This window comes from Onychomys torridus, chromosome 21 (assembly GCF_903995425.1).
Source record: "Onychomys torridus chromosome 21, mOncTor1.1, whole genome shotgun sequence".
NCBI classification, from domain to species: domain Eukaryota; kingdom Metazoa; phylum Chordata; class Mammalia; order Rodentia; family Cricetidae; genus Onychomys; species Onychomys torridus.
The window spans coordinates 48,268,277-48,280,955 of NC_050463.1; the positions used below are offsets into that span (position 1 = coordinate 48,268,277).

At 42.3% G+C, this 12,679-nt stretch overlaps 1 protein-coding gene across 13 annotated transcripts in view; it reads left to right on the plus strand.

Annotated features, from left to right (window-relative positions):
• The window catches only part of Kidins220 (kinase D interacting substrate 220), a 90,423-nt gene that overhangs the window by 47,645 nt on the left and 30,099 nt on the right, over positions 1–12,679 (plus strand). The gene's annotated exons all lie outside the window — the stretch shown is intronic.

Genomic DNA, 12,679 nt, shown 5'->3' on the forward strand with positions numbered 1-12,679 from the left:
CCGCTCTTGGGTCCGTGGCTTCACTTCACACCTTAGGCTTTGCTTCCTCAAGGGCTGCCTGCATTCACACCACCTCTGTCACACACTGCCCGTCTTCCTGGGCTTTTCCATACCCGCGACACTTACGTTCTGTGTGTCTGCAGCGCCAGCATCGGATAGATGGCACCAAGATGTGCAGACCTCTCAAAGGCATCTTTGTAGTGCCCCATCTCTTCAGCAGTCACTTCTCCTGCGTAGACCCTTACCTGTGCTGCTTTTCGGAAACGAAGGTTTGCCCTCCATTCTTCCTGAACTAGGACTAAACGTAGCTAGTAACATTTCCTCCGCCAGATTACTTAGTCCGTCCCTGTGAACTTGGCCTCTCCTGAAGTCTTAGGGTGTGGACAGAACAGACAGGACTTGGGGCCAGAGGGTTAGCTCCTGCAGAGAACCTGGGCTTGGTTCCCAACACCCTCTTCTGACCTATGTGAGCACCAGGCACACACATGCTGCACATGCATGCATGCAGGCAGAACCTTCAGACACACAAGTCTAAAGTCTCTGAATGTAGACAGGATCTTTGCTAGAGTGCAGTGTTCCTGGCCTTCTAGTCCTGTTGCCGTTCCAGTGTTCTATTGCATCTGCATCCCTATGAACGGTGCCTACTGTCCTTGTTCTCATCAATATTCCGGTTCCCTGAGCTCCTCCGGTAATTTCCATTAGAGCGTCCTGGAGCTTCTCTAGCCTACATCTCCAACTTCTCCAGATAATTCCTGCCAACCAGGCATTTGGAACCATGTTTCAGGAATGCCACAGCAGTCACCCTGTTTGTCTGGTACTCATTTTCTATGTTGGTCAGGCTGTCAGTGCTGTGACTATAGCTTATGAGAGAAAGGATGCATGTAGTTCATGGCTTTAAAGGTCTGTCATGATGGGCAGAGCCTGAGCAAACAGAGCTGCTCTCTTTGGGGCAGCTAAGAAGCAGAGAAAGAATTGCCTGTGCTTTGCTTGAAATTTAAAGTTTGCCTTACAGATCCCACTATCTGAACCTCAGGTAGTTCTGAAATTTTTTCATTTTTAAATTGAAATATGTCTTATAGACAATAGCAAATGTTTAACATGTAGTTTAAAGACAATAGCAATTATTATACCCTTTTATGAAAAACAGAATATTGTATAAGAATTATTTGGGGAGGAGGAAGTAGGTTTTTTGTAATCATATAATGAATATAAATTGGAGTGAATTTTTCTAGGGGAATATTTTATTTTGATCATATCAATATAGAATAATACATATTAAAGTAAAATGAGGGTATGCCAACTTTCTTTTATGATTAAACCAACCTATTACTTTAGGCCTTGATGGTCTTGTCTTCTGAGAGTGGACTGGATTTAGGATGACTCTGAGATGCTTTTCTTTTTTAAGAAGTAAATGTGCCTATAAATACTTAACAGAGAATGTTTGTAGTTAGCCAGCGAAGAGAAAAAGTATAGGAAGCAATCTGAAAATTCATGAGCACTTTTACTTGAAATAATTTAAGTAAAATAATTTATGATGAAGAACTGTAGGAAGACAGTTTGCTCAGTGCATTGAAAACTCATCTGTTGGAACATGTTCTAACAATGTAGATGTCTGTTTCTACTTACCCGTAGCTGAGTTCTTTGATGCTTGTCATTTGAATAATAAAAAGTTTTATTTACAGCTGACAAAAAGCACCAGTATATAATTGATATTCATTTATTTTATTAAAGAAATCTGATTTGGTAAAAACAATCAGAAAATAGTATTTTTAACGCTAGTAGTAAAATTTATTTTTTTAATCCATAAAAAGCCTCATTTATTTTTATAGCAATCTGATGACACATCTGCTTGCTTTATTCAGCTGAAAAAGAAAATGTTGGTTCTTGGTGTTTTGTAAAATTGCTTTGTTAAATTATTTTCTAAATTGTTCAACTTTTAACAAATGACATTTGATACTAACACTGGAAAGCAATTTCAGCTAATTAAGTAGATCCCTCTATAAACCATTGGAACATTAAGATGACATACTGTTCATTCAAGATTATTTTAATTGGTACAATTATTGTAATTTTCTTGCAATTATGTGTTGAGCTAAGAGCTTTTGTCTAGATCATTTGAGGGTTTTTTGTTAACACACATTTAGTAAGAAGAAAGAGAGTTAAATAAAAACTGTAGATAAAGATTTTTCTGTCTATGTTCTATTGCAGCATTTTAGACAGTCATTGAAATATTTTAGTGTGAGAGTTTATTTCTGGTATTTTAGCACTTAAAGCAACGGTAGAAGCTTTGAAAAGATCAATCTAAGTAGTTCTCACCGAGAGAGTGTTTTAAATCTCTGTTCTGACATTACTCAAGCAATCTCTTTCTCCAGAAGATAGGGTCAGGAGGACTTCCTGTAAGAGGGAGCTTGGCTTTTTAAATGAATTGAATAGGTTCTGAGGGAGTTTAACAATGATGGTCATTTTCCATCCCCTAGAAACAGCTGAGGAACCTCAGACATTAATATACAATCTTTTTGGATCTGCCTGATATCTCTTAAGTTATTTAGTCATATTTTAGCAAATATCACATCAGATATCCCTTTCTGGTATTAGCCAAAGCTTCCAGAATCTTAATTGATTGCATCTAATCACCCCTGGTTTCTCTGGAGCTTTCCAGTCTCCTCCATGTGTCCTTCATTCCTGTTTCCGCCTGTCATCTCTTGGGTGAATTATGTAAGCTTTCCCCTACATGTGATTATCCTCAAGTTATGACTTTGAGCAGCAAAGTCCCCCTTGTTGTACAGAATATGACTTTCATACTGACATTTATTTTCTGTCTTAAATTGAAGATCCTGGGAATATCTATTCAAAGCATTATTTCACACATGCTGTTAAGGTGTTTTTTTTATGTATAGCTTTAAGTCTTACTAAGATTCCATATTTTTGATATGGTAGGACTTCTTGGAGATTTTGATTTTGCCATCATTCAAAATTTATTAAATTATTATCATGTGTATGATTATTTCCATAAGCATATGCCATGGATATTCCCAACATATACTTGTTCAGAATCCAGAAGTTAAATATTTAGTAGTATCTTTGTCTGTGAAAGATTGATGTAGTTCTTTGCAAAAATCACCTGATAATTTTTCTATATAAGAGAGAAAACTAAGTAGGTTTGCACTGGAATAAAGATTCTGTGGCTACAGCAGAAGCTGTACTTTAGATAAAATACGTAACATTAATAGGTGGTAAGTTTAATATGAAAAGTGAGCCTGCAAACTTCATGATGAGGTAGACTATTGACAGTTATTTATGAATTTCTGATTTTACATTGTTTTGTAGCCAGAAGTTTTCCTGTGCCCTGCAGATGCTTAGTCCCAAATAAACACACAGAGGCTTATACTAATTATAAATGCTCGGCTGGTAGCTCAGACTTATTACTAACTAGCTCTTACACATAAATTAACCCATAATTCTTATCCATGTTTAGCCACGTGGCTTGATACCTTTTCTCAGTTCTGCCTTGTCATCTTGTTTCCTGTGTCTGGCTGGTGACTCCTGACTCTGCTCTTCCTCTTCCCAGTGTTTTCAGTTTGTTTTTCCTGCCTAACTTCCTGCTCAGCTACCAGCCTCTCAGCTTTTTATTAACCAGTAAAGAGAAATACATACTCATAGCATAGAAAAGGATTGTTCTACAGCATTTCCCCATTTTTGTCTAATTAAAAGGAAGGTTTTAACCTTAATATAGTAAAACTATATACAACAAAACAGTTATTTAGTAAGAATTACAGTAACACTATTTACTCCATTTGCATTTGGCAAAATTAGAGAAAATAATTATCTGTCTTATCATGGTGAATCTAAAATTTTGTACCTCATTTACTTTCTATTATAACTAAGGAAAAGTATAATTATGACTATCTAGTCTTCAACTCCATCAAAGACCTCAGAATGATATATTACCTGAGTAATCAGGAAGTGCATTGTAAGATCTGTCTGGACAGTCACCCAAAGTTCTTCTGTAATGTTGGGACCTCCATCCTCAGCCTGTAGGCCTAGAGTATCTGACGTACTTTTTAATGAAACAGAAAATATGAAGGATTGTCCCACCTACATTGGCAAAGTTTGTCAGTTTCTTTCCCCTGTTGGTTTTTTTTTTTTTTTTCCGGCAAGCTTTATTTGTTGAAGCACAAACAAAATATTACCACATTGTTCATTTATATTCTTAATAGACACATGTATGCAGTGCCCTCAGCAGCCAGAATTCTAGAACTGGAATTACAGTTGGTTGTGAGCCACCTTGTAGGTACTGGGAATCGAACTCAGGTCCTCTGCAGGAGCAGCCAGTGTTCTTATTGCTCAGCTCTCTCTCCATCCTGGCAGAATTTTTAAAGCTTATTTTTGATGCACTTGGAAAACATACGTACTGTCATTGTTTGGAGAAAAAAAAAAAAACAGAGATATTAACTAGACAGATTGGACCATTCTTGACTTTTATCTGTTACTGTGTTTTGCTTCTGATTTGTTTTGTTATTTGTTGCCAGTCTAAGGGTGTTAGAGAAATTACTGAAAAAACAAGAAACCCTTAAAGTTCATTGTTATTTAGGAACTTGTTCCTTATTGTTTTGTTTTCTTCTGAGAAAAGATCTCACTGGCTGGCTTGGAACACACTGTATAGACCAAGTGGCCTTGAACTCACAGGGAACTGCCTGCCTGCTGGGAAATAGTTCCTGAGGTCCTGTTGTGGACAGACACTGCTGCAGGATACGCATGTGCAGAGCTGGCAGAAATCCCTGTCCCAAGGAGTGCTGCACCTGAGCCAGTGTAAACTGTGTGGTTACAGGAGTCCGGTGGGAAGAGTGAGATGAGAGGCGTTAGGAGGCGAGTGAAGTGAGTGAGTCAGGGTGCGACGGTCCTCACTGAGATGGAAGGTCACAGACAGCCAAGTAGATGCTAGTAGGCGAGAGGATCTCTGTGTTCCCAAGCACTGCTAGCATCGGTAGGTAGTAGAATTAATGGGCTGCTTTTGGAGTAATAGTGATTTATGGGTAATCAGAACAAGGACTTTGGGTGCCAGAGAGACAGCTCAGTGGTTAAGAGCACCTGCTGCTCTTCCGAGCACCCGGGTTTGAATCCCTTTAGGAGGCTCACAACCATCCATATCCCCAGTCCCAGGAGACCCAGCGCCCTCTTCTGGCCTTTCCTTGGCACTAGGCCCACAGGTGGTGTACAGACTGAATGTAGGCAAAACACCTATCCACATACAAACAAATGAGCAAGTAAATGAATGAATCACATTTGAAGAAGTCTCTGACTTTGAGGAACGCAGTGGGCACTAAGGGTAGCGAGAACAGCTGGCCAGAGTTCTCCGTGGGAATGGGCTTGTACTGGGGTTCAAGCATGGCCAGCAGGGCTCTGTAGCCCCTCTGTGTCTCCTTTTCCTTACACCTTCCCATCTGCTTTTTCTGGCTCACCCCCCTGTCCCTACCTCACTTTTCTGGTCTTGTAAGTGTGGCTAGCACAGAAGCCTGTTATAAAGCAGCACCCCCCCATTTCAGGTTCTTTATGTCCCTCACTGGTGTGCTCCTTCATAGGCACCGCCATGGGATTCTCTCACCAAGGTTTGCTTCCCTCTTTCTTTAGTATTGGTAAACTCCACAGATTGACTTCCTTACACGTTGCCGGATCCACTTTCACACATGAAGGTACAGAGTAGGCTGGGGTGTTTCTGAAAGAGTGGCGGAGTCTGATGATGCACTTGGATTGCGTCAGATGGCCAGCAGAGCCTTGCTTGATCCTAAGGATGGGACCCTCGAGCTGCCGTTGGTTCTGAATGTGGGGAAAGTGTCTCTTTCATTGTTGTGAGGTGGGTCCCTGTGGCAGGCCTACTGTAAGGTGAAGACCACCGTGACTGGTGGCTTCTCCCTTTCGGCAGGTGACACTAAAGTCACAGCAGCATTTCTGTAGCCTGTAACTGAGTTTATGTTTCCAGGTTCTTAGGTTTGTAAGCCTTGGGTGAGGCTGTGGGTTGTAGACACTCTGAGACAGGTCTTCCCAATACCATCTCTTCTTACCGATGATCACCAGTGTCCTTTCAGAGTCAGTGTAGCCAGGTATGCTGGCACATGCTTGTAATCCCAGCACTCAGGAGGAGAAGGCAGGATTGCTCTGAATTCAAGGCCAGCCTGGACTGTATAGCAAGACTGTGTGACAGAACATCAAAAATTAATAAACAGTCCAAGTCACTGAAGGCCATGTGGGACTTAGGTGACTGTTTTGTTATGCTAACCATCTGGATTCTATTAGGCCGTTCATGTCATTTACAGATAGGCCTGGGCTGGGTGTACACTAACAAAGCACTACCTGCCCCAGTGCCTGAGCCACTCACTGTAGGTGCCATACAGTGGCCTGGGCACTTTGCCCAGCATCCCATGCGGTGCGTGCTCTGCATAATCATGGGAAGCAGAGAGCAGGAGTTAGGATCCCTGAGCTGCATCTGGAGTTTCTCCAGACTATTTGTGGACAGTCTTCTGTAGCTGCAGCAGACAGCTGTGGGCCTGAGATGGGAACAGTTTTCAGATGTATTTTAATTTCTCAGTGATACGCATTTGAATATCAGTAGGAATGTTACCCAGATACAAATTTTCTAGAACTTGAAATTTATTTTTTCTATTAAAAAATGCAGACTTTAAAAAATTACAGAACCCGCATAAATGCTCAGTTCCGATTGTGTTTGGTAGCTGCAGTGGGTCAGGCGTGGGAAGCACCAGAAGCTTGTCTGTGTTCTTTAAGGCTTTGTTGAAGCTTTTGCACTTTGATGGTCATGAAGTGGCAGTAAGCTTTTTCTAAGTAGGTTTTCCTCTAGCTTTTCTTTTGCTGAGAGACAGACAGACAGAGAGCGACAGAAAGAGAGGACTGGCTGAGCATCAGACTTCTAGGCCTATATGTGCACTGCACTGCTGAGCCGCCTCCCCAGGTCTTGTTTTGTTTTATAGACTAAAGTTGATCTCAAAAGGATTTCCTCAGCATAAACTCAGGATGTCGTCAGGATTTAGAGAACTAAGAAAGAATCGTAAATGCTCCAAGGCTTGTGTTAATAATGTCCACATGAAACTGAAGCATATTGACCAAGACTGTTGGATACAAACAGGAAAGTCAGCCTCTCTAAAATATGCTTTGATTCGTAGAAAAACATTGAATATGAAAAAATGATTTATGTCAGGTTCACAATTTATTTTGCAATGTGGACAAATTATGTCATCATGGATTTTTAAAGAGCTCTAATTATTGAAGGGCCCCTATTTACTAGAGGTCTTAAGATATACCTTTACAGATCAAATAAACTTTTAAGGCTCTTATACAAGAAAAGCGAAAGCAGTATACAGTAACAGTGTTGGCTTAGTTCTATGTTAATGGAAGCATCCTGCAGTATTCGGGAAGTCCACAAGATGGGGCTGTCTCACTGGAAACTTTATTAGCATGCCTGGCCATAAGACAAAGTGAAACGCTTTCTGCTTTCCCCTTTCCGTAGCAGGAAAGTGGGGGCCGGGAACGACAATGTACCAAAAGGTTGGATTTCCACTCATTTTACTGTGTGGGAGTGCCACGTGGAGACCAAGTTAACCTTGGGTGCCAATCCTCAGAACTTGTCTACCTTGGTATTTTTAAGAGATATATTTGTTTGGCATTTACTGAGAGATAAGGTCTCTCAGTTGCCTGAATCACCACGAAGGTAGGCTGGCTAGCTAGTGGGCTCCTGGGACCTGCTGGTGCTTGCCTTTCCAGTGCTGTGGTTACAAGTGTGTGCCAGCATGCCTGAATTTTACATGGCTGCTGGGGACTGAACAAGCACTCTATGAGCAAGCCAACTTCCTATCAGAAAACATTCATCAGCACCGAGAACCATGACCACAAGCATATAAATGCTATGTCATCATGGGACGTGATAGTTTAGGTATTGTAGTACCTTTTTCTCACAGAATTGTTGTGTGTATGTGAGTTCAAGTCCAGCCTAGTCCACATAGTGAGTTCCAGGACAGCCAGGGCTACATAGACCCTGTCGAAAAACAAAATGGAACAAAACAATATAATATTAAATGGTAAATGTTGTTGAGGTTGCTGAAGGTTAACTCTCTAAGATAACACATGAAAAAGGTTTCTTCAAGCTGTGGCATTCACAGATGAGCTTTGGGTTCAGAGTCCCCATTCTCTGTTCCTGACATCAGCGTATCAGAAAGGGAAAACTTTCTTGTCGTTTGCTCTGTTCTGAGCATTTTGAACTGTAGACCTTGGATGCCAGAGATCAGGCTTCACTTTAAGTGGTCGGCTGCTGTGCTCAGGTGTCGTCTGTTGTGAATGACTTTGCCTCCTACCTCTTTATCGAACCATCACATTCTCCTAGATTAAAATGACCATTTGGTCACCCTGTTCTGTGCTGTGATGCACTGACATCCACATCTGCCAAGTGAGTCCTTTGTAGAACCCTTAATAAAGCAGTTCATAGAGACTAATGGATTCAAGCTAAATTCCAATGTGTTTGAATACTTGAGAATATTTGAATATTTTAAGCACGTTAATTAGAAAGCTGAGCTGTTTTGAAGAATATACTTAAGTTATGTATAAGGGTTAGATACTTGGGTTCACTTAAGCATCTCTAGTTTCATAGTGTGCCAAGAAAATCCTTCATTGTAAATAGATGAAAGTGTACCAAATCTTAAACTTCTCTTTTGATGACACTATAATGTTTAACCAATAGTGTAGTGTATGATTATTGAAGCTTGGCCCTGCTTCGCTAACATGATCCTGTCACTCGGGCCAAGGCTTTTCATCTGGTTGTTATACTCATGCTCTGACATATAGGCTGTAGTAGGAGTGCGCGTTCTTGTGTAACTTTGTGAACAAGAAATGGCTTAGAGGTTAAGAACCAGTGAAAGAGTATACTTGTGTGCATGAGGCAGAAGAGATGGTTTGTCCCAGAGTCTGAACACAACTGAAACGGTTCACGCTCTAAAGGGGTTAAAGGGACCTGCCTGGGAGAATGGAGCCAATATCGAGGAGGACCAAAGTCTCTTGCAATAGCCAATTTTATTAAGAGCATCAGACAGTTTATATTCTGAAGGTTAAGAAGAGTCACGTGAGTGAAGCGTCCAATCACAAGAGCAAGCTGCACATGGTGGGCAGGCTGCACATGGTAAAAACATGTTTTCCCATAGAGGCATATAAACAAATAACAACAGCCACTTGTAGTGAGTGATCTGAAGTAAACTCACTCTTGTCTGCTACATCTGGGAGGAGCTTGAAAGCACAGTCCAAGAATAATTGCATGTTTTTGAAGACACTAAGGTCACAAGACTGTTGTCTTGATTCTTGGAGTTTTCTTACAAGTGCTAGGAATTCTCCTACAGCTCCATTCTTGGACTGTCTTCTTTAAAACTCCAGAACAGAGTCAGGATGGCTTGTCAGACCTCTCTCTGTGTTGGGTTCTAATACAGATATAATACATAGCAGCATTCTTTTAAATTATTTTTTCAATTTTAAAAACATGTAAGTCAGCTAGGCATGGTGGTGTAGGCCTTTAATCCCAGCACTCGGAAGGCAGAGGTAGGCGGATCGCTGTGAGTTTGAGGCCAGCCTGGTCCAGGTCAGCTGGGGTGACAGGGAGAGACTCTGCCTCAAAAACCCAGGCAGACAAACTCCAAAACTGAAGGTGCACACTTGGGATTTAGGAGGGAGGGCCGTGCTGGACGTGCAGTCATCCAGGACACAGCAGCTGAGGTCGAGCTGTCATCTCAAGATCGGGGAGTTGCCATGCTGGAGGAAAGGGCTGAGGAAAACACATTTTGGAGTTACTTTCACATCGGTGGGATACGGAAGAGGGTGCTCCTCTTGGGAACGCTACCTTCACCTGAATCACACTCAGAAGACTAGGGAAGTAACACTGGCCTTTGCCAGGGGACAAGAATGAAGTCTGTGTCACATGTCACATTGGGGAGTGCTAGGTGCATGCCCGTTGACTTAGACTGACTGCAGTGTTTATGGTAAGAAGTGGTATTTGAGGGGCTGGAGATGGCTCAGTGGGGAAGAGCACTTGCTGCTCTCGCAGAGGACCCTGGTTCCTAGCATGGTGGTTCACAGCCACCCATAATTCCCATTCCAGGAGATCTGATGCACTCTTAACTGTGCAGCAAGCCTGCATGTAATACACATACATACTTGCAGGCGTAACATTCATACACGTAAACAAGTAAGTAAATACTTTTAAAAACAGAGTATTTGGTTGGAACAGTAAAACACTTCTGTTGCACCAACTGAATATGCATCCATTATGAGAATGTAAAAATACCACCTCCTTTTTTTCTTATGTTTATACATATGTAATGATATAATATACATATATAATTTGCATGAAAAATTTCTCAAGTAGTTCTATTAAAGAGATAATTGCTCATTGGTGAGGACATCTTTATTTTTGATTTTGAGGTTTTATTCATCTGTTTTGGAGATGAATTACTAAAGACCAGTTTCAGTAATGCGGGCTAGGAACAGAGTGAGGTGACATAGTCTGCATTTGCTTACCTGGCCACATTTTGTCAAAATGTCTTCTTGGAAACGTTGGTTGTAGGCAAGAAGCTGAGGCCCTTGCTGCGGTGGCCAGTTGACTGCACCCGTCGTGACTGTCATTTTACAGCACTTCACAGCTGCCCAGGGAGTTTCAGTTAGGAGCAAGAGTGGGAGTGGCCGGCCGCTTCTTCGTTCGCGGATGCGGACGCGGGTTCTGGCAGTTGGCCCATCCCAAGTCACTGGCAAGAAGGGTATGTGAGTTTAAGTAAGAATTCAGGGTCAGCAGCCTGTTGGGAACCACACCGTGTCCTCAAGTGGACCGTGCTGCAGCGTGAGCAGCTGAATCTCAAATACTGTCAGGCAGCTGCAGATGCGTGGAATGAAGAGATGTTGAAGTTTGCTGTTCTAACAGGTCAAGCTAAGCTGTTCTCTCCCTCTGCGATGCAGCCTTGTAATGGCGGTCCAGCCAGAGTGACCGGACAAGAAAAAAGAAGGACCCAAATCATAGGGAATTGGTCAAACTATCTCTAATTACATGCACTGCGATCCTGTATAGGAAATATCCCAAAGAATGTACAGGAGAGCTTCTAGAACTAAATCCAGTGGTTTTCAGGACACAGATGGACACAGAGATCATTTGTGTTTCTGGACTCATGCTGTGGATAACCTGAAGGGAATTAAGTGTTTGCTTTAACCAAGGCAGTTAAAGCCGTGTTCATGGAGAACCACACACTGTGAGGAGAAATGGAGGGAGGGGAAACAAGTGGGAGTGTGTGTCACAGGGAGGTTAGACAAGGCCCGGCAAGTCTTTGCAATGCCATCATCCTCGTCTGCAGAAAGGACAACGGTCCTGAAGGATAGCAGAATCCGAAGGCCCACACTTTCCAGCTTGAAAGCTCACCGCAAAGCGCTGGTGTCAACAGTGTAGCAGGGTACAAAGGGCACACAGGGAGTAAGCCCGGACGGCTGAGGCTGGTGAGGTGTGGGCGAGAATGCCAAGCTATCTCGTAGACAAAGTATGCCTGTTCAAAAATGGTTCTTGGACAGTGGTTTCCCACATGCCAGAAAAGGGTGGAACTGGGCCCTTACCTCACACCATGTACAAAAAGTAACTCAGTGTGCTCCACCTGTTCTTTCTCAAACACAAGAGAAAGGGTAAAATTTAAATTGTTTTATTCAGAAAGTATAGAATTCTTCAGGGAGGGGGGGGGGGGGGAGAGAGAGAGAGAAAGAGAGGGTGTGTGTGTGTGTGTGTGTGTGTGTGTGTGTGTGTGTGTGACTTTTATCTATTTACTTGACAAATATTTCTAGAGTAACTGTGCTAACAGTATTCTATGCTAGGCACTAGAGATACACTGGTGATTAAATCCAAACTTGCTCTCAACTTTGATGGAAATGACAGCCAGGAGGGGAGTAAGATGTTTAGGAGGATATTTCCACTGACAGATCCACACGTGACATGAACATGTGGGTCTGTCATCAGAGGAACACGAGCTGTCCTTCCAGAGCCCTCACTAAGCAGGAGAATTGTGATGAAGACAGGACTGGCTGAGAAATAAGTGGGTGAGGACAGGAGGGGCGAGTAGAGTTTTGGTTGTCTTCCTACAGAAAATAGTGGTCATAAAAGGAGTTTTGTGGAACCAGAGAGATGGCTCAGCAGTTAAGAGCACTTGCTGAGGACTGAAGTGTGGTTCCCAGCACCCATATAGCAGGCAGATCACAAACTTCTGTAACTCTAGTTCCAGGGAATCCAGTGCTTCTGGCCTCCATGAGTTTCCTATATCCACATCCAGGCACACACACCTATATTAAAATTAGAGAAATAAAGAATGAGTTGTATGGTATCTTTGGTTTCTGACTCTGGCACTACAGTTGGGTAGGTCTATTACTTTTCCCTTCATTGCTAGTGATTAAGCGTGGGGCCATGTGTGTGCTAAGCAAGCACCCTTCCACTAAACTACACCCCAACACTGACTAGCCATTTGTGTCTGTGTATTAATGTGACAGTCTTCTGGAAGTTAGATTTGTCTCAAGTGTGATACAGTTCCAAGGCAGGCGAGAGTTTATGAAGACAGTTGGTTTGCCTGGCTTGCATAAACTGTGGGCCTGGGGATCGCTGAGTGAGAATTGGGAA